Source organism: Molossus molossus, unplaced genomic scaffold (assembly GCF_014108415.1).
Source record: "Molossus molossus isolate mMolMol1 unplaced genomic scaffold, mMolMol1.p scaffold_m16_p_5, whole genome shotgun sequence".
In the NCBI taxonomy this organism is placed as follows: Eukaryota; Metazoa; Chordata; class Mammalia; order Chiroptera; family Molossidae; genus Molossus; species Molossus molossus.
Window position 1 is genome coordinate 37770922 of NW_023425388.1, and position 20613 is coordinate 37791534.

Sequence of the window (20613 nt, forward strand, 5' to 3'; positions counted from 1 at the left end):
GGTACCTTCTGGCTACTTGAAAAAAAATCGAACTGTAATTTTTCTTACATTGAAAGAGTAGTAGTGTCTGTAATTTATTTAGAGAGTATCTATTGCAATGCAGGCACGCATATTAAACACTCTCTATTTCATTTCACTGACTAAATGAATAAATACATTATGCCATCCAGACACACAGTTGAAGCATTTCCCCGAGTATTCTTTAAACACAATGCACAAGATTGCATTGTGCAATGGAACCATGACTGATAAAAGTGACAAAGACGCCATTAATCAAGTGCATAAAAAGCAACAGCATAGATTATTTATGCCAATAATATCTGTAACCATACAAAGTCTATATTGATGCCATATTGGGGTGTTTAGTATTTCAGCTAACATACATCACACAGTGTCCCCCTCCGGTCTCAATATTTAATTTCCTCAGAAAACTTTGATTCAGCGGCTCCACTTCAAACAGATCACAGTTACAACAGAAAATTTTTTTTGGTGGTCTCAGAATGTGATTTCTCTGTTCCTATGAAATAGTCACCCCACAAACCGCAGCCACAGGTGGTGTTCTCTCAGAGCCAGCTGCATGGAAGACCACCGACACGTACAAGGGAGACTGGAGTGCCATTTTCCTCCATCTGCCACAAGAAGGTGACATTCACGACGATCACTACTGAAATGGTCTTTTCTCATCCCCGCATTAAGGTCAGAGTGGAAACATTTAAAGGGAGGAGTTGCTGAAGCAACTCTTCTAAGCTAAGGGCCGTAAAGATTTTCTTTTGTTAACCTAAAATACATTTCAGAGAACTTGAGGAATACAGAATGTCTAGAAAGACTTCGACTTCCCTTTCATCTATGAGATCGATCATCTATGCTGATTCTTTCCTCTCAATAGAAAATACTCTCAAGCCACACACACTCACAGTCACACTCACTTTGAGCAGTTCGATATCTGCTTGGAAACTACGAGGATACTTATTTTTCCTTAGTTAAACCCCTCTTTCCAAGTTTGGAAAGAGCTACTCAGACACTGACCCAGTTGGTCTGGACACCCACCGAATTCTGAGCTCCTCAAGGGTTAGAGGCAAGGGTTAGAGTCATGGTAGTACTCCCACAGCGTCCACTGTTATTTACAGTACTGTTTAATTATTAAATTGAAATGGATTCCTAATGAAAATTGAACCTCTTAGGAAAGAGCCAGAAGATAGTGCTACGTCTTCCTCCTTGAGATCCACTTCCCTGTTAACATGGGAAGGGAATATATAGAGAATGCACTAAAGAGTATCTATCAACAGGGAAAGGAAAGAGGCCAAAGAGAGAATGACTAGTAGCTTGTTTAAAAATACCCAGCTCCTTAGTGAGACACCCCACCTAAATATCACAATCCAATGATACAAGGGTGCTGCATGATGACACCAAGAGGAAAGAAAAGACAAACCAGTCCCCTTTGCTGTATCACTTACAGAACTGGCCTTGACTTTGCCCATCTCAGTCCACCGGAGCCATGCTGGTGTGTTGGGATTACCACAGCCCTCCTGCTGGGGTCTGCAGGGCAAGATGTGAGCATTCAGGGCTTCACTGACAGAGACCACTGCAATGTCAACCTCTGGGGAAGTCTAGCACCCAGAAAGCCAGCCTTATAGCGTATGGAAAAGGGATGTCCACATCTCAGTCATGGGCTAGAGTTTTTCAGCTGCGAGTTGCTAAGGGACCTCTTCTCAAAGGGCACCCTATGCATGGAGACGAGGCTGTCTTCCGGCTGCAAAGGAAGAAGCCGGACGACATTCTTGCTTTTACCCTGAGTTTATTTACTTTGTTTAATTATGTGTTGATTGGTGCTCCCTCCAAGTCTTTGGTTAAAGTGTCCTTTAGCCAATTCATTCATCTCAAACCATGTACCACTGGGTAATAAGAGAAGTATCCAGTGGCGTGATGGTAAATGTTTAACAACTGGCTCTCTAGAGGAAATGCTCCTAGAGCCTGCCCATTTCTGTGGTGTAAATACTATCACCATGGCCAACCTCATACTACCAGTACGCCGTCAATGCACTCAGAGTTGGGAAGAGATACACGCAATCAGCTCTAGGCAGTACCGGCAGGTTTCAGAATGCCCTCGGCTTCCTCCCCACAGAGGTACCAAAGTCAGTGAAGTAAGTACTACCACAAATATTTATCGAAGGACCTGTACCAGCAAAAGATTCTCCTTGAGCACAAACTTGGCTTGTGTGAAGTTCTATTTTTATTATGGAAGGCAGCACCCTTTTTCCACACATACCTAAATTTCAAGGAAAGAGAAAGTTTGAGGTGACAGCCAGCTGTGAATTAATACCAAAGCCTTCAAAGTCATCCACTACTGCCTGCAAAGGCTGAAAACACGCACACCTTGGTGAGACAGAGATTGGTTTGGTGTTCCAAAACTCGAAACATAGGTAGGCTACAAGACCCTGAGTCTGTCCTTGCTGTCAGGCATAGAGTCTTGTTTCTAGCCCATCGAATGTGAATGAAGTGATGTGCAATCCTTCCAGGCTTGACTGTGATATCCGACCAATGTGGTGTCTCTCTCCCATTCAAGTCCTTTCTCTTCCATTGGCTTGATGAGGACAAACACTGAAAGATGCGATTTGAAAATGGCAGACTCACAAAATGGAAGGACGCCAAGTCTATGAATCACTTCTTGAAGGAAAGTCACTCTTACAAAGAACACCTGTTTGGACATCACATGAGCAAGAAATAAACTACTATCGTATATAGCCATCTAAGGGTTTCTTTTGGCAGCTAGTATTAACTAGTACACTCAGCAATACCTGCCGTAATCCTGTGTCCCTACTGGGAATCATGAATACTCTGGAAAAAAATTTTCCAGGCAAAGCTGAAGAAGAATTTAAAAGCAAGTATTAGAAATGAAACGCCAGCCTCTTAATTCACAAAATGCACTCTGTTCCTTTCGAAGTGGCTGCAGTTTGAGCTCTCACTAAGAGTTTTTTGTTGTTATTACTTTTTTTTTTTTTAAAGAATGACTCTTAGACTAACTGTGGTAGATGAGAATAAAAAGGAGAAATTGAAAAAGACTCTGAGAAGGTGAGAGGCATCAGAGTGATAATCCAGGATTACACTTTGCTTTCCCTGCCATTTGTTTCCATTTATGCACAGCACATAAGCTTTGACACTAATTGATAGCTAAAAATTAATCAAACAATCTATTTTTAACTATGCCTGTATCATGCTCATAAGCTGGAAGTCTCTATTAAAGGTTTTTAAAAGTTGTATTTTGAATGTTGCCAAATCTTATTAAAAAAATCAGTTCAGCCCTGGCCAGTTGGGTTCAGTGGTTAGAGCGTTGGCTCGAAGACCAGAGAGTGCCGGGTTCGGTTCCTGTTAAGGGCACGAACCTCGATTGCATATTGTTCCCAGCCCCGGTTGGGATTGTGTGCGTGGCAACCAGTCGATGTGTCTCCTCCCTTACATCGATGTTTCTCCCTCTTCCTCTATCTCTCCCTCCCGCTCTATCTGAAGATAAATGCAAAAATGTCCTCAGGTGAGGATAAAAAAAAAAAAATAAGTTCATATTTACTTACACAATTTTGAGAACCAGTGGTAACATATAGAATATTCACCCAATTTAAATGTGCCCCATTTGCACTGTAGTAAAGTTATTATACATTTGCACTATATTAAATGTATTTTATTTGCATACAGGTTGGCCTGACAACTTAACCTTAACCTTATAGTTGTACTCTATTAAAGTTGTTTTCAAAAGCTGCCAAACCTGCAGCACTAGCTCACCAGTGCCCCGCAGGGCAGCGACTGTGACCCATACTAAGTTACCACTACATCTCACAGTGCCACCCTACGGTGGGCAGAGCCATGTATGATGAATGAGTAAATACATAGGAAAGTACTTTTCCAGGGACTTGTTTAGATTTTCATTGGCAGTAATCCCTTTGAGAAGTCCGATGGGTCTCTCTTCCCTTTCAGGTCCACACACGTGGTCTTGGATGCACACCCTCAAGGTAGGGCCTGCGAAGGCCAGGGCTGTCATTGGAAGCCATCTCCAAGCGGGTCACCAGCATCTATTTATGGAAGTCAAATTTGAGTGCTAGACCACAGGACAAGGGTGGCTTGCAGTCAATAGAATTATGCATATTTCGGTTTGATAGCCACTGCCTCCCTTTCAACCATTCCCGTTTCCCTTTGCATTTTGGTTTAATACACACGGTAGCACAGACTATGCTTCAAGAGACTCCCCTACCCCAAAGCAAAGCGTGCTAACTGGAAAGACCATCATAGTCTGGACATGGGTCACCATCATTCTCATAACTGCAAATATGTTCCAGGTTTAGAAAGACAAGTCTACACAAGCTTCCTGGAAAATCCATAAGCACTTAGAAGGGGATGAAGTACAGTTCTCTCATGGACCCTTATCCAAATGAGGGGTGTGGCTGTAGAGAAAGGACTGTCCCACACTCACACACAAGTGGGGCTTCAACTCACACGTGACATGGCCACCACTAGTTTATGTGCGAAGCCTCATGGAAACCCTGGGTCGGACAATTCCTGAGGCTTGAAGAAAGGCTTACAAAGTACCTTCAGTTAATAACAGCAGATGCTTACAGCTCTTTAGTAAATTGTTTTTTTTTACCCTAGGAGCTTCAAAACTTACCATTTGGGTATGTGTTGCTCCAAAAAAAATCTTGCTATTTAATAAAACATGTGAGTAGAGCCTAAAGAAATTGGCATAAGAAGGATAGAGACTCTCTGACAACTGACAATGAAACACAGAAACTATTTCTCTTGTTGTTTTCTCGGGGGAAAAATCAGAGTGAGAAAATCTGTGAATTAACAGCTTGATTTACTTTAAACTTTCATGAAGAAGTCTGGAACATCAATAAGACATACATCTTCCTAAGGAGCTGAGCACAGTTACCCCAAACACCCAATTTCTCTCCTTCTTCCTGTAGAACATCGACATATGTACAGTTGCCCCCCCTTATCTGTGGGGGATGAATTCCAAGATTCCCAGTGGACGCCTGAAGTCGCAGATAGCAAAGAACCCTATATACACTGTTTCTTGCTATATGTACATACCAATGAGAAAGTTTAATTTATGAATTAGACACAGAAGGAGATTAACTATAATAAGATAGAACAATTACAATGATATACTGTAATAAAAGTCATGTAAATGTAATCTCTCGTTCTCAAAATACCTTTCTTTTTCTTGTGACAATATGAGATGATAAAATGCCTACGCGATGAGATCAGGTGAGGTGAATGACGTAGGTATTGTGACACAGTGTGAACACAAGCACTGCGATACCACAACCGTCCAAGTGGCTATTAAGTGACCAGTGGGCGGGTAGCATATACGGCGTGGATATGTTGAACAAAGGGATGATTCCTGTCTTAGGAGAGACAAAGTGGGATGGTGAGAGTTCATCACTCTACTCAGAACAGTGCAAAATTTCAATTTATGAATCGTTTATTCTGGAACTTTCTGTTCAATAATTTCAGACTGCAGTTAACTGTAACGAAAACCACAGACAGGTGGGGGGGGGGGGAGGTTTGTATTCATAAGGGACCACATAGAAAATGGAAGAGAGAAAGCGAGTTCACAGCCTCTGTTTTCAACAGTACCTTGTTCTGAGGATAATGTGAAATAAACACCCCAGGGCCCTATATCTCAGAGGGAGACCAGTCAGTGAGCATTCTTTAGCATGCAGGGAAAAGCCTTAGTAAAAAGAAAAGCCGACAAGCCACTCGATGTGTCCCTTCACGTCGATGTTTCTCTCTCTCTCTCCCTTCCTCTCTCTCCCTCCCACTCTATCTGTACAAAAAATAGAAAAATATCCTCGGGTGAGGATAAAAAAAAAAAAAGAAAAGCTGACAAAAAACATAGGCATCTTCAATCCAATTGTATGTCATTCTCAAGAGTTAATTTGAGCCCTGGACAGTTTGGCTCGGCGGTTGGGGCGTTGGCCTGCAGTCCAGAGAGACCTGGGTTCGGTTCCCGCTAAGGGCATGTACCTCGGTTGCAGTTTGTCCCTGGCCCTGGTTGGTCACGTGGGTGGCGGCCACTCGATGTGTCCCTTTCACATCAATGTTTCTCTCTCTCTCTCCCTCCCACTCTATCTGAACAAAAAGTGGAAAAATGTCCTCGGGTGAGGATAAAAAAAAAAAAAAAGAGTTAATTTGAGATGTTTGGAATTTTCAGAACCAAAATGCAAGACCTAATCACGAGTGGCAACATATGAAATTGTGATTGAAGGGCCAAAAAGGCAGGAAAAAGAACGGCGCTTGGAAATTCCATGGAAATAGAAGCTGTACAGGTGGAATATTCTGAGCCTTGTTACACGAAAGTAAAAAGAGGTAGGGAAGGCAGGAGTGATAAACTCCTAATTTTACAAAGTAGAGAACCTAAGAGATACTGTCTGTACCTGAAAATTCATCAAACTGTATACTTAAAAAGTAAAACTTTTAGCTATAAACATGTATTTCAATAACAAGTATAGAAACGCACATTAATCATATATTACATTAGGAGTATGGAAGAACGGGCACGGGAGAGTATCACTGAGCTAAATTTTCATCTATCTTAACAGAAAGTCAATCAAAGTTTAAAACTAATAAATTAGGAATCACAATAATAGCCTTTACATTGGGATTTGAAGGCAATGTCCAGAAGAAACAGCTAAAAGGAAAACAAGAAGTTATTTCAGGGAACAGTTCTAGGAAGTAGTAAATAGAGGTTTGTTGCTTTTAGATTTGCACTGGCATTATTTTTTTATTGAGGTATAACTGACATACAGCATTACTGTATATCAGGGTACAACATGATTCAATATTTACGTATATTGAAAAATGATCACAGTAAGTCTAGTTAACATCTGCCATCGTACATAGTTACAGAATCTTTTCTAGGGACAGAACTTTTAAGATCTACTCTCTTAGCAACTTTCAAATATGCAATACAGTATTATTAACTATAGTCACCATGCTGTATGTTACAACCCCATGACTTATTTATTTTATAACTGGAAATTTGTACCTCTTGATTCCCTTCATCCATTTTGCCCACACCCCCACTCCGCCACCCCTGTCTCTGGCAACCACCAGTCTGTTCTCTGTAAATATAAGGTTGCGTTACTTTTTTTTTTTAGATTCCACACATAAGTGAGATCACTCAGTATTTGGTTTTCTCTGTCTGACTTATTTCACTTTGTATAATGTCTTCTAGGTCCGACCATGTTATAAATGGTTAGATACCACTATTTTTTTTTCATAACTGAATAGTCCATTGTATGAATACAGGGTGGAGCAAAAATAGGTTTACAGTTGTTCATATAGAAAATAATACAACAATTCATAAATATAATACAAAAATAAACTGTTTTGTGTGCTCATAGCTGTAAGCCTACTTTTGCCAAAAACTTATACAAGAGGAGACACAAAGCAAAAATGGTGAAATGTTCACAATTAGTGAATTTAGATAAAAGGTATATAGATGTACACTGCAGTGTCCTCACAAGTCTTCTGCCTAATCTGAAACTGTGCTTTTTAAAAAACGGTGGTGGTGGTGGAGAAAGTGGAGGTGGGGGCAGCAACTGGCCGAGCTCAGGTTACAGTCTTGGGTCACAGCAAACAGAAACGCCAGTGGGCCACTTGGCTGAAGCCTGTGCCTCTGGCCTCGCAGCCCCTGCCGGACAGGGTGGGCCTCCTCTGGATGCTGGGACAGTCCCAGAGGTGGTTCCTTGTCTGAAACGTTTCAAGGTACTTCCATGGCCACACCCGAAGACATTTATCTGTTTTACTCTATCTACGTACTTAATACAAGTCGGCTTCAGAAAAGGGACAAGTTCTCATGTATTATTTAGGCCAATGAAAACCAGCACACCTTCCACAACTGAAGCAGCGTGAAGTGCTCAGTCACCGAGTTCGGGACTGTGCTGGTACAGCTTTGGGATCACGTGAGTGAGTGTGCCTGTATCCTCAAACCCTGGCTCCCATGGGAACCAAAACATTATTAGACTTAAAAAAATTTTTTTTGATGTATGAATACTCTGCTGAATACTCAATAGCCTATGCCTTAAAATTCTGGCAGAAGTCCACATATGAATGAATTCATTATATATTTTAAAGGATAGTCATGAATTCTTTATAAATAATCTTTTGGTAGCTAAAGAGAAAATTCAAAGGATGTTAGCTGTATATAAAGGAGTGACAACTCAAGGTCCAGCCTTCCACCCTCTCTCACTGCCCCTTTGTAAAGCAGAGACACCGAACTATTTCCATCCTAGATTCCATCTCCTTCACCATCTGACCCATCCAGCCCGTCTTGCTCAGGTCATCTGGTTTCCTTATCATCACCAATCAGCCTTTCCAGTACTGTCTACATGATTCAAAATCAGATTAGTATTACAAAGTGACTAGTTTTCTTTACAGATTTCTGGTATTTACATTAAAACAAAGGTGATAGGGCTACCACCAACCAACATAAAATTCATAAAGTCAAGCAACATGCAGTTTCTGTTTATCACATAGCTCAAAAGTAACACTCCTACTAACTGAGCAGGATCAAAATGGTTCTTCCCACATCTTTTATTGTTCAATAATGGTATAAAAATAAATAGGCAGTTACTACTGGGAAAATTTTTGATGTTGGAGACAGCCAGAGAATCGAAGCGTCGTTTCCATTCCTCCACACTCAAATTCCAGACTCTACATGGCCTAACGAATGGCTTTAGCATGACTTAAATTTATAACCTTTGACATTTTCATATCATTACTTTGATTTAATATTGTGAAACATATTTCAGATATCAACAACATATGTGATATCAGTGTAGTAGTAAACTTTTCCTTTTTCATCATTATAAGAAAAATATTTTTGACAGCTCAATAAATATCCCTATTTTTCTAAATATATAAATATAGAATAACATTTTAAAACATTCAGATCATATGACTGAATGTTTGCCTTTCCATCAAGAATCTGGGACATTATATGGCATAGCCGTCACACAAAAATCTTAGATCTAAGCACCCCAAGGTTCAACACACAGTTTTCCTTTGCTGTCTCCAATCTGTCAAACATGTGTACTTAACTTCTCTTCTAAGACCAACTCTTAAAAGCTAGCATGTGTGAATGAATGCTCTATAGACAGTCCCCTGGCTCCACTTGAGTCCTCTGGTGGTGTAAGCAGAAGGTAATTGCTGGTCTGTGGTCCTGTCCCCAGAGGCAAGACAACACCCAGACCTGTATGGCGATGCAGAGCCTAGACTGGGTTTGCAGAGGAGCTGAAGGAGTCAATCAATATGGACTCACATCTTAGTTGAGGAAGGGAGCACAACCTGAGTTGGACCTTGAGAGAGGGCAATCTGGAGAGAACCTAGGTGAAAGGAATTATGTAAAAGGAGAATCAGAAAGAATACAGCACAGGATGTCTGCAGGGAAGTGAAGCAACCCCAGTCTGATGAGAGCTAAGGAGTGGCCGAAAAATAACCGCTTCAGGTGCCAATAATATGACTACCATAAGGGAAAGCAGAGGCGTGGCCAGCACGGTGCGTGGAGAAGGACGGGGCCCTGGGCAAGCTCTAAGTAATAAAGGAGCTGTAGAACAATGTTAACAGATGCCAGATTAACAGCAGTAGTAACTTGGAGAACTAAATGGAATCCTGTTTCAGTGTGGCCATTACACAGCACATATTATTTATTTGTTTTTGTTCTTTCTCTTCAACCAGACAGCTAAGGAAAAGGCAGCGGGGTTGAAGATCGGAAGCCTTCTTCACCCATTAAAGAAAATATTTCATTTGGAAATTCACTTGGAACTCTTTTGATAGCTTTGACTCACAGGTCTGAGAGTGTGTGGGGTAGAAAGCAACATTGCATAAAATAAGAAGCCAGGTTATAGATGTCAGCCATGCTCCTAGGGAGTGCAAAATGACTTGTTACTGGATTTAAAGCAGAAAAAATAAGCAAATGAAAGTTTCTACTCTTTCCATTTCAGTGACCAATGGTGAGACTATTAGATGTTTGGATTCATTTTGAACAAAAATGATCTTTGGACGCCGAGTGTCTCATTCAAACGGATTTCCATGAAACAATAAAATGACAGGGCCTAAATGTCAATACCACCAAAGCCCAAGGAAACTGGAAAGAAAAATAACCAGTAGTGAAAATTTGCTCTCCGTGGTCAGACATAGCAGCAGAGATTCTCAGCAACTCTACGCTCAGCTTTTCTTGAAATAACAAACTCTCCACAGCAAGAAGGCGAGCGCTGTGCCGCCCGGTGATGAGAAAATCTCAGCCAGCAGCAGTCGGAACTGACAGGGCACATTGGCAGACACCAGCCCTGGGAACAAAGTTAACAGCATGCTTCATGTTTTAGACAGGCTCATCTATGCATCTTCAGAAGAAACACTGACAGCGGAATTCATGGCCACAGTCAGAGGTCAACTAACAAAAAGGTGGCTAGTGTCAAAAACATCCTTTTTTTTTTTTTTTTTTGGTACGTGCCCCTAGCACGTACCAAACCCAGGACTCTCTGGTCCGCAGGCCGTCGCTCCAACCGCTGAGCCAAACCGGCCAGGGCCATAAACCTCCTTTATATACGCTTCCCAAACCCCTGTTTTCTATTTAATTCTCTTGGCCTTTGAACTATTCAGACAGACTATTTTGCATGGTGGTGGGGAGAGAGAGTAGTGAGGACAGACTGGATGTGGCAGAGTTGCTTCTGTGCTATCATTCTGGGAAAATCTTCAAAAGCTGAAAACGATGGCAAAGCCCAGAGTAACCTTGTCTCCAGGCGCGTCCATGTAAACCAGAAGGTCAAGGGAAGGCTGTTACTTAAATATGTTCAGGTTTGAAAATTACACACACATTCCACAATCATTTACTCCGAGGGTCAAGAAATTCCTAATGCTATATGATTAATATACATTCTTTTCATTTGAGTGACTCATAAATTTAATGGAATGTATTTAAAAAACAATGGAAAAGTTTGACCATTGAATTTTTTCTTTTGTTGTTCTTGTTTTCTTTCTCTCTTTTTTTTCTACCAGAAATTCCAATTTCAGACCACAAAGCAATTTGTGTAATTCAACCTTCTTTATTTTTAATGCTTTACACGGTTATTCATCCTGGGAAAAGAAACAAGTGACAGTTTCCTGAATGAAAGAACCAGCACAATCGCCACAAATCTTGAGTGTGAACAGCTATCGTGTTATTGGTGTAGAGGGTTTCTCAAAGTGATTTGGGGGCTTCTGAGATCCTTTCAGGGGGTCCATGAAGTCAAACTATCTTTATAATAGTACTATGCTGTTACTCGTCTTTTTCACTCTCACCCTCCACAATTGTGCAGTGGATTTTTTCACAGGCTACAGGCTGTGAGATGATGCCATCATTATGCAGCTAATGAAATGTGTGTTTGTATGTTCTTGTACTTTAAAAATTCCTCCTTGCATTTGTAAACCCTGAAAGGGAGTGGGGGGAACACCCTGGTAGCTAAAGGGGCTCAAACAAAAAAAGTAGTGCCTAGCAGACATACCTGCATAGGAGTCTCTCACCCAAACTGCACTTCACAGAGGAACCTCTGTGCTCAACTACCTGGCTGCACTGTGTTTCTGCCATCTGAGCAGCCCTTATAAAGAAGTTCCTGGAGTCCTATTTCCACCAATAGGACTGAGGCTTTCCCCATCCAATCAGAGCTGCACAGCTTTGACCAATCAGAGTGGCTCTATTCTGACCAATCGGGATAGTGTTTTTGGACTAATCAAACTGTGAGAATTCAGGGTCCTCATTTGCATGAGGATGGGCCAATGAGAGATCAGAGGCAGGGACTAATGTCTCTATAGACCAGCTCCCCTCTGGCTCCTGGAGGGCACTTTCTACCGAAGACGGCCTTTCCCTAGCTGCCCCAAAGCAGAGATGGACAGAGCGGAGCGGCCGATCAGGGAGCGAGCTGCTTAGCTGGAGAGGTGCCTGGCGGAGGGGCAGCCTCATAGTCACCTTGCAGCACTAGTGAGCTGTCCAGAGCAGTGCTGTTTTCCCAGCCATGCTGTAGCACTGTTCAGCTGTTTGCACTGTTTCCTTCTTCACCACACTTCAAATTGGGGATTCCTGTTGGTGCCGAATTGGGGCCAATGACCATCAGTTGACACATTTTATAAATTCCCATTTACTGGCAATACAAAAATGGTTGATAGATATAACCCACATTAAGGAACGCTTTTTGAAGTCCTCAGTTTTAACAGTGTGAAAGAGGTCTAAGACCAAAATTTTATGAGAGGTAGGAGTCTTATTAGGAGAGCCCTTTCATTCACAATCTTACTAAGCAATAGTTTTGCAACATGGTGCCACACAAGCAGCTGGGTGTTTAATAAGTGAAAAAATATAAACAAACTAAAAGTTTTCTTTAAGTAATGGAATTCTAGTGATCTCTACCTCTTATTAGTAGCCTGCCTTTTTCCTTCACCGGAATTGTATTTGCTGATTCTCTTCTTGGGGAGAAGGCATTCACCTTAACTCACCATCTGCTTTTCTTCCGTTCTGTTTTTGCAAATAAATCTTTTTTCTGAAATCCCATCAACACAGTCACTGATTGAGGCTCTTAGTCACATACCTCCTTGCCTATTACTTAGTTTCTCCCCATTGTTGTAATCACCTTTAATTCTTTACTCATTTTAAAGTATTACTTACAATGTATCTACTCTTTTTATTAAAATTTGAAGTGATCACAAAAGGCACAGTTACAGCCTCTCCGGTAATGTCTTTCCAGAGCTCTCTGCCTTGCAAACCCAAGGTCCCCAAGATGCAGCCTGTGCTGTGCTTGGTCCGCATGGTCTCCCTCCACACATCATGGGCCTGGGCTCCATAGAATACAGCCTCTGTTGAACTGTACGTTTTTGTTCACAGGATTTCAACCCACCAAAACTGTGAGATTTATAACTTCTTTCTTTCCCATAACTAGCACAGAAAAAAAAAAATGTTTGATGATGAAATCAATTAATGAACGTAAGGCTGTTAAATTATGAATTACAAATTTAAAAGAGAAAAAAAAAAGGTAAGCAAATGAACACAGTAACAAAGCTACAATATGTTACTCACAGACCACTGATTCTGACCTTCCTGAAGTCGAGGGAGAAAATAGGGTTTGACTCCATTTGTTCCCCTCCACCATCCAGGGGACAAGGTACTTACTAAACCCTCCTTGTAAACTGATGCCTCCCCTTCAGGGGCAATGTTTGGGTTTTCTGGTCAATGACATATTGGATGTCACTCAAGGTGCACCTCGAGGCAGGTGGAACTCCTGAAGGTACCTCATTCACCCATTCCTAAAGACGGACCTGAGCTTTGGACTTCCCATGTTGCAGCCTTGATCACTCCCTTCAGGATGAGTTTAATCACAAAAACAAAGTTACTACACCAAGGAAAATGTGAGAAACTTAAGGGAACTCAGTTTACTGAAAGGAAATTCATGGAACTTAGAAAAGTGGGGTACACAGTGAGGAGTATGTAACACTGGAGTTGAAAATAAGAAATTTTACCCAATTTCTTTTACTTTTTTGTATGAAAACTTTTCTCAATTCCTTTTCCTGTTCTACACTACTATTAAGCAATCTTTTGTTATATATTAATATTTAATATTTAAATAAAGCTTGGTTTTCAAGAATTACAGTGTAAAGTCTACTAATCCCTCACTGTATATGCTGATAAGCAGATTAAAAAGCAGATAGCACACTCGTCAGAACAGCTGCCACAAGCAGAAAGGAAAAAATATTTCCTTCCAGTAATATATCAAGCACTTAAGAAACACATGTTCCGCCCGGCCAGTGTGGCTCAGTGCACTGAGCATCAACCCATGCACCGAGAGGGTGCCAGTTGGATTCCTGGTCAGGGTACATGCCTAGGTTTTAGGCTTAATGCCCAGTGGGAGGCATGCAGGAGGCGGCCAATCGATGTTTCTCTCTCATCGATGTTTTTATCTCCCTCCCCCTCGTTTCCTCTCTATATAAAAAATCAATAAAAATATATTTGAGCTCTGGCCATTATATTTGCTCAGCGGTTAGAGTGTTGGCCCGTGGCCCAAAGGTATGTGGATTTGATTCCAGTCAAGGGCACATACCTTGGTTGTGGTTCAATCCCCAGCCCTGGGTGGGGTCGTGCGGGAGGCAACCAGTTGGTGTGTCTCTCTCCCATCGATGTTTCTCTCTCTCTCTCCCTCCCTCCCTCCCTCCCACTCTGTCTGAAAAATCAATGGAAAAGTGTCCCCAGGTAAGGGTTTAAAAATATATATATATGGGGGGAAAAAGGAACACGTGTTCTACCCAGTCATTTCAAATCATGATCTGTTTCCCTAAATGTGTATATCTTTTCAGCTCAAACACAAAGTGACCCCCAAATCCCAATTTCCACTCATCACTCTCACTCTTTAAAACTCTTCGGGGTGATGAGAATGTAATAAAATAATACATTGAAAACTTTAATTCAGAGAACAATTCTTTTGAACTCAGTGGTTTTCCTCTCTTATGGAAATCTTTTTAATATGAGAAAAGGAAAACTCAAATTATAATATATAATGAGAACCTTTTCCAATAGTTTTGTACAAAATGTTTATCTGGGTAAATATTAGCATACTTTTATCATCATTTAATGCCTCGATGTATCCTTTCTGCACACCTCTCAGAAACCACTGGGAAAGCAGAAGGAACAAGCCCACTAGCAAGCACCTACTGTATGCTAAGAACTGCATATACATTTACACTGAAGCTCCCTAAACGTCTGAGAAACATGCATCACTTGCTGTGGTCCAGAGGCAAGGGAACTGATGCTGGTAAAAGTCAGATACCTTGCTCAACATCATACAAAGGAGTGAAAGGAAACCAGCATCTGATTCCAGGCCTGTCTGATTCCAAGACTCGCCCTGGTTCCTCCGCACCAATTGTCTCCTGGAAGCAATCTCTTAATATTGAGAACCTTCCCCCAAACCAAACATGTATCACCCGACCCCAGCTGACCCAGATATACTAATGATAAAAGTTGTCCAAGCATTTCTCCCCAGCTTGTCCATGATTTTAACAAGCTCCGTTAAGTAGAATGATATAACAATGAGTACCTTTTCTTTACTAAGTAATTTAGAGAACAAAGCCCATCATTTATATTTCACTCTTTCATCATCAACAGTGCTATCATTTAGATAAGCAAAACCTGAGCCATCTAGATTTCTACAGCTGGATTGGGGGGGTAGGAAGGGTTCAGGACCTAACATACATGCAAGACTGGGAAGGGCCGAAGCTTCCAAGAGTACATGGGACTTCCCACGGGGGTGGCAAGGAAGGTGCTCACACACCTTGGAAAGGGTGTTCTCTGAGAGTCCAGTCCTTCTTTGGGAAGCTACCTGCCCACCCACCACTGAGCTACGGGGAAAGGAAGAAGGAGGGAAGACATAGTGTGTCATTGATTTGCATGGCCTCAGCTGTCCCTAATGGACTCTCCAGATCTGAATTGTACAAAGTGTGCACAACAGTATATGTGCTAAATTTAAAATATGGGTTAAAAAACAAACAAACTAGAAATACATCAAAAGATTAATAAATTTACACCCGGATAATGGGATTTCCAATTGTGAATTACTCCTATATTTTTTACATCTTTCAAAATTATCATAAAATGTTACTTTTTACTAAGAAAGAAATGTCTTTGTACCTACCTGTAGTATATAATTTTAAATATTTTCATTTTCAAATTTTAAGTTTTTTAAAATTGGTTTTTTAGAGAGAGAATGGGAGAGGGTGAGAGAGAGAGAAACATCGATGACAGAAGCATGGCCCCACTGGGGACTGAGCCCGAAACCCAAGGAAGTTCCCTGACAGAATCGAACCAGTGACCTCCTGGTGCATGGGTCGACACTCAACCGCTGAGCCACGCCAGCCCAGCTCCATTTCCAAATTTTAAAAGAAGTTGTAACTAGAGGGGTGTAGCTTTCTGATGGGTCCCAGAAAACTGAAGTAATGCTGAGGTTCTGACTGCTACAGACACAAACCACTTCAGATGTGTTTGTCCAAACTGCCCTGTTCTTGGTGGCCATCCAGCGGGTCAGAAGACCTATTCCAACCTTTTGTGCCAGGGCTTTAACTGGGGTATCTTTCCTATTTCATCACCAATTTTCAAATGTCTGAAACACAGCCAGTCAGCTTATCAATTTCCTTCATCTATTGTGCTGAAACTTAATACAATTTTTCTGGCAGAAATGGCACAATGCCCAGTTCATTAACTCAGTAGCATCTCCGTGTGTCTCCAACAACACTAACTACTTTGGCTTCCATGAGATGCACATTCCCAAATTCTGGTTTATGGCTGAAATCCAGCAGCTCCCACATGGGGCACTTCCTTGAGTATTTGAGGCAATTACTAATGCCTAAAGACGAGAATATTGGACCACAGAGTACCATTAAATGTACTTCTGACCTTCAAGATCGGTGCATGCTTAACTTCTCCGCGTGAATCCCGCATGCTCACAGCATGCTATGCCGGATAAGAGATTATGTTTCAGGGGAATAGCTTTGCAAATCACACAGGCAATGTTTTAAAAATGAAGGAAGTGAGAATACAGATGTTTAGAAACTACTCGGGAGATTTTCACCAGCAGGTAGTTTATAAATTCAAAACCAGGAATATAGCCTCTAAGGATTCAGCTTGTCCAATTTTGAAAATTTTATCTGTGTCATTATCTGTGGTAGTGTTTATCAACTTCTAGCTTACACACACAAAAAGCTAGAATTGCACATAGCTGAAATCACAGAACAGTAGAGGTAGATGGCTCCTGATGCCCCCTGGATGAATTTGGTGACCTGCCCTCCAGGGTTTCATCATTTACTTGGGAAAACCCATACAAACAAAACTTCATAAAATAAGGTGTAAGGGAGCCCGGCTGGTGTGGCTCAGTGGTTGCGCGTCGACCCATACACCAAGAGGTCGCCAGTTCGATTCCCAGACAGGACACATGCCCAGGTTGTGGGCCAAGTCCCCAGTGTGGGGCATGCAGGAGGCGGCCAACTGTTCTCTCTCATTGATGTTTCTATCTCTCTCCCTCTCCCTTCCTCTCTCTCTAAAAAATCAATAAAGAGCCCTGGCCGGTTTGGCTCAGCGGTTGGAGTGTCGGCCTGTGGACCAGAGAGTCCTGGGTTCGGTTCCTGCTAGGGGCACGTACCAAAAGACGGGGGGAAAAATCAATAAAGAAAAAAAAATTTTTTTTAAGGCGTAGGGGAGATTTGTAAGACTTGGGGAGGTCGGGGAGGTAGCGCTGTGATGACCGAGAGTGAGAAGGATTCAGGAGGCAGAAGGAGGGAAAGGGTGTCCAGGAAGAAGGGGGGGAAGCACCCCAGATTAGTGAAGATCTGCTCAGTATAGCTTTCAATTGCCACTGAACATTTAGGTTCTTTCACTGTTTTCCCTTTACAAAGAACATTGTAATATCACGAATTCCTGAGTACTATGGAACTCAAGAAACTACTGTAAAAATGCTCTGAAAATATAAAGTAGAACACAAATTCTAACAATCAAACAATCACTAACTACAACCCAAAAAAGTATAATTGCTGTTTTATCTCGAAGCGAACCATTCGAGCAGAGGACAGACACAAGCTGTCTGAGAAAGTAGGGGGTGGAGATAAGGACTGAGTTTCTACTCTGGAGGGAAAAGGGAAAAGGGTTGTTACTCTTTCAAAAGTTAGTGATTACCTTTTTGTACCCTTTTACAGGGACAAACATACACCTTTAATTCTAAAGACAGAGCCCCGTGGGCAATTAAATAATTCAGCTCAGCCCCCTTAACTGATAACCATTTAACTGTGAATCCATGTATTTTTCCCTCATAAAAGAGAGTTGCAACAGAAAAAAAAAAAAAAAATCCTGAACTCATCCTGGTCCTTTAACACTGAAGAGAGCAAACACAATGCTCTATTCATTCATTCAATCATTCATCCAAATCCATTCATTTACTCAAACATTAGTGCATTGTGGTGTTATGCACTAGTTCATATAAACTTTCCTCTAGGAGAGTATATTGATTTTTTTTTTTTAGGGCTGCCCTAACCAATTATCACAAACTGGGTGGCCTAAAACAACAGAAATGTATTCACTCATAATTCTGGAGGCTAGTGATCCAAAATACAGGTGTCACCAGAGTTGGTTTTGTCTAGAAGTTCTGAGGTGAAATCTGTTCCATGACTCTCCTCCAGCTTTCCATGGCTGCTGCCCCTCCTTGGCACACCTTGTGTTCCTGGGCTTGTAAACTCATCACTCCAATCTCTGACTCTGCCTTATTCTCTCCTGTGTCCATCTGTGTCCTTTCTCCTCTTGTTATTGGACACCACCCTAATTGAGTATGACCTCATCTTAACTTGATCACATCTGCAAAGACCCTATTCTAAATAAAGTCATATTCACAGGACTTTCACATACCTTTTTGGAGGGATACAACTCAACCCACAACATAGAGCATGTACTTCACTATATGGTCATAGTTAATTTATACTGTTGCTTTCTCCACCAAGCAAGAGGCCGTGGTGACGTTAAGGAGATTACAGTCTTAGAGAGACAGAGAGAGAGAAACCTAAGTAATCTATCTTCCTTGCTCTTCACAGCTGCACTTCTGGTTTGTGGGTTTCACTTTGACCATGCTGCCCATCTCCATCTGAAGACCGTAAGCTCCTGGAGCCCAGACACTATGTCTGTTTTCTGCCCCCCATTACATTCCCATCTCCTTCACAGTGTCAGGGACAGAGCAAGCTTTCAAGAAATGATTGTTGAGTAAATGTATGGAAACATGAACAAAGTAACTAGATACATGCAGGAATGAAAGATGTCTATATAGGTAATAGTGGTACACACAATCGGTCAACAATGAGGAACAGAGAGGAAGCAATAATTAATTCTCATTAGTAGGACTACGAAAGGTTTCATGAAAGAGAAGTATTTGAACTCAGTCTTATGGCATTAGTAGGATCTTATAAACAAATAAGGAGTAAAATGTATCCCCTGCTAACCAGACAGTATGAGCAACAGCCCACAGATGCAAAGCACAGTCTTTGGGGGAACAGAGAAGCTAGAGCAGAGGTACCTAAAGGACTTGAAGAGACTTAGGCTGAAAAGGGGGATGAAAGGCAGCTCACAGAAGCCTCTGCGCACAAGCTATTTTGAGAGCAGTAAGATGCCACCGAACTTTGTCGAGAAGGAAAATGACACAATCCTACCTGTGCTTCAAAAGGAAAAAATATATAGAAATGATTCATTCATGGGTTCCTTCTTTACCCTCCTATTTGAGTGATAGTTCTTATATCACTACAAGGAGTATTTTATATTTACCTGTACATCTACTATGTACTTATTTGCCTGAGAAACTACGAACTATACATAAGCAATTACATTTCATAATTACTGATTAATTGTATGTTATATGTATATTATTTGCATAAATTATATAATTAATTATATATCTTTTATAACTAGAAGAGTATACCTGGAGAACCACTTATATTGGATGATATCACAGGTCCTAAATCTCTTTTCAGGGTAATGATGTGGAATTTAAAGCCCAGGGGAAGGTAGATTTTCTACCAAAGTGATATAATAAAAAGGGTTTCACCTGGAACAAGGCATTCCCACTTCTGGGTCAAGCCTTGGTTTCAATTTGATCCTGTCAAACCCACAAACCAATAACATTCACATTTGAGGGGGGACAGGGTTACCATCTGTTGTTCTCTATATAAAGCACCAGGGACCCCACCACTTACCACTGACATCTGGAGAGCAGCCAAGTACCACTATGGTGGGACCTGAGGAGACACCCCAGTTACCCATGGAGTTTGTTCAGCAGCTGAAACTCTGCCAAGTGGAGAGAGATTTATTACGGTCTTAATGCCTCCAAAAGTCTTTGGTAATAATGCAAACGTTCTTAAGAAGATGTGTTCAGTCATTCACCTGTAAAGGGATTTATTATATGGGACTGTTAACCAAGAGAAGCAGCTACCCCAAGGAGAAGCTGCCCCAGCCAACAGGTTCTGCTTAAACAAACAGGGACTGGGTGAGAGTGGAGAAGGCCTGAGTGAACAGAATGGAGATGGCAAGAGGGGCAAAGAAAATTCATTTCATTCTCACAGTTTCTAGTTTATGATCACCTCTTTGCTATTTAGACTGCAAGACACCAGAAGGGTCAGGGCTGTGCTTACCTGTTTCACGCTGGTATCCAAGTCCTAGCGCAGAGTCAGAGAGCCAATATATGTGTGCTGCAAAAAGTAAGCTGCCGGGCAGGAAGGGGGCTACTCCCTGACATGCTGAGTGCATTTCTTCGACCTTGAGCAGACCCATCACATACATCAAAATTACGCTTATAAGTCTATCCCTTCCTTTGGACAGTAACCTCCCCTAGAAAAGGAAGAGTGTTTATTTGTCGGGAAGTACCTGGCATTTAGAAAGCATATCATTCTTGATTTTCAAGGGGCTTAAATAACTTATATGAAGTTAAATAGCTAATTAACAAGAGGTTTAGTTTTGAGCTAAATCTGTCTCCATCTAAAACCTATGCTTCTACATCCCTCTCTGTAGATAGGTATTCTACTACATGGCTG

At 41.5% G+C, this 20613-nt stretch overlaps 1 protein-coding gene across 9 annotated transcripts in view; it reads right to left on the reverse strand.

Annotated features, from left to right (window-relative positions):
• Window positions 1-20613, reverse strand: part of TNIK (TRAF2 and NCK interacting kinase) — a 360673-nt gene that overhangs the window by 212930 nt on the left and 127130 nt on the right. The gene's annotated exons all lie outside the window — the stretch shown is intronic.